The sequence below is a fragment of the Macrobrachium nipponense genome, chromosome 29 (genome assembly GCF_015104395.2).
Source record: "Macrobrachium nipponense isolate FS-2020 chromosome 29, ASM1510439v2, whole genome shotgun sequence".
In the NCBI taxonomy this organism is placed as follows: domain Eukaryota; kingdom Metazoa; phylum Arthropoda; class Malacostraca; order Decapoda; family Palaemonidae; genus Macrobrachium; species Macrobrachium nipponense.
Genome location: NC_061092.1, coordinates 73,925,023 through 73,927,522, shown reverse-complemented (window position 1 = coordinate 73,927,522; position 2,500 = coordinate 73,925,023). Strand labels below are relative to the sequence as shown.

The 2,500-nt window shown below is 37.8% G+C and overlaps 1 protein-coding gene across 1 annotated transcript in view; it reads left to right on the top strand.

Moving 5' to 3' along the window:
• LOC135206364 (uncharacterized) overlaps window positions 1-2,500 on the top strand; it is a 37,498-nt gene that overhangs the window by 2,634 nt on the left and 32,364 nt on the right. The window lies entirely within an intron of this gene.

Genomic DNA, 2,500 nt, shown 5'->3' with positions numbered 1-2,500 from the left:
CTATCTAAAGCCAATATTTCCTCTTTGTCATTCCTTTTGTATGTATTATGTATAATATATATATATATGATATATATATATATATATATATATATATAGATATTATATATATATATATATATATATATACATATATATATATATATATATATATATATATATATAATATATAATATATATATATATAGCATATATATATATATATATCTGATATATATATATATATACTATATAGATATAGATATATATGTATATATATATATATTATATATATAGAATATATATAATATATATATATATATGATATATATACATATAGATATATATATATATACTATATATAGATATATATATATATATTTATATATAATATATATACCTCATTAGAATATGTGGTATGTAGATATAAAATATATATATATATATATAACATAGTATATAATATATAATATATAGATATATATAATATATATATATATAGAAATATAGAGTATATATATATAGATATAGATATATATTATATATATATCTATATCTATATATATATATATATATATATATATATATATATATATATATATATATATATATTATATATATATATATATATATAGTATATATATATATATATATATATATATATATATATATATATATATATATAAGTATATATAGTATAAATATATACATATATAAATATATATGTATATATATATACATATATATCTTGGGAGTAGACCCTCTTTTAAACAAGTCTTGTTGAAAAGGATTGCTGCATCAGCTCCATTAATTTTGTATAGAGTCTTCTCTATTTTCCTTATTAAGGATTTCTCAATGTTGCTGAAACTGGCAAGCAACGTGCCAAAGGGGGATCGTCAAATCCAGTGTAGGCATAATGAATGATCTTTATTACTGCTATATACATATAATTACTGTTAAAGTCTGCTCTCTCTCTCTCCTCTCTCTCTCTCTCTCTCTCTCTCTCTGACGTTTCGCCCAGATCTGCCAGGGCATGGTCACAGCAATGGTTGCTGGAGGACTGAATCTTAGTGGTGAGTCTTTCGCTATATATCGTGGTCGTGCGGGCGCTCACGGATGCTCCTGCAGACCCGGAGGTGCTCCGACTTTTCCATTGGCTGGCGGCCAAGGCGTCGGAAACTCTCGAGGCGCGTTGATCTCTCCAGGTGTGTTGCGTCACCTGGAGCCGGGTTTTCATTGGCTGCGACCGTGGTGACGTAACTCCTGGTATTTCTACCAACCTCTCCGATATTGGCCCCGTCCTGGGCGCTGGTGTTCTCGTCTGGAGGGGGGGGCTGGGTCTTCCTTACACAGGTGGGCAGCAGGAAGGGTTCCTGTGTCGCATTAAGGAAGGGTTTCTGCTCGAGGATAAATAATGCCTCAAGGAGGCGTAGGCGTCGCTGATCGGGGGCTCTTCCAATTATCTTTGTGATTTTTACGATATCCTCACGCACGATGTGCTGTTGGTGGGCGGTGAGGGCGTGGTGTTTTATGGCACCGTTCTGGGCGTGATAGGAGATCCTCTTAGACAGTCGTAACGTTGTCATACCGATATAAACTCCAGGACATCCTTGGATAGGGCATGTGTACTGGTAGACAACGTTATTCTGCTTCAGGGGATCTCCTGCAGGCGGGGTAGGGTTATTTCTCATAATCAGGTCCCTTGTTCTCCTGTTCTTATAATAGATTATAAGAGAGAGCCTCTTCCCTTCCTCCCCCGGGGGTGACGTTCTCTTCTACAATCTTCTTAAGGCATCTCTCCTCTTCTTTATATCTGTGGTGCATGAAGGACTTGTAGAAAATACGTATATCCTCGGAGGGGGGATTCTCTTTATTCTCTCTGTCCTCCATGTACCATTTGTTTAAGCTGTTCTGATCTCCCTGTTGATCAGCTTGTTGGAGTAACCGTTATTAATCATCATTTGTGAGGCTCGGTCCAGTTCTGTGTGGGGTGGGTCCTGCCACGCTGAACAGTGAGTTTAAGGCCCTCCTCACGAAGGCCCTGACGGTGGTGGTCTTGAACCTCGCAGGACACTCACTTTCTCCATTTAAGCAAAGTCCCAAGTTAGTGGATTTGGTGTAGGACGGTGGTGGTCATCCTTCGGGGTAGTCTTCGTAATTAGGACGTCGAGGAAGGGGAGCCGATCTTCGCTGCTAAATTTAATTGTGAAATTAAGGGCGCTGTTGTGCAGGAACTGCTGGCGAAGGGCTTCAACCTCTTCCTCGGAGTCAGCTGAACAAATATGTCGTCGATGTATCTGGCATACGTCGGGGACATCGTGCTGCGAAAAAACCCGCTCTTCAACGGTACCCATGTAAAAGTTGGCAAAGAGGACGCCCAAGGGGGACCCCATTGCCACGCTGTCTTTCTGACGAAACATCTGTCCTCTGTGGGTGGTGAAGGGGGCTCTCTTTGTACAGATGTCTAGAAGTGTCTTAAGCGATTCTTCCGGGATGTTCGGAGGTTGCTTGTCAGGGTCCT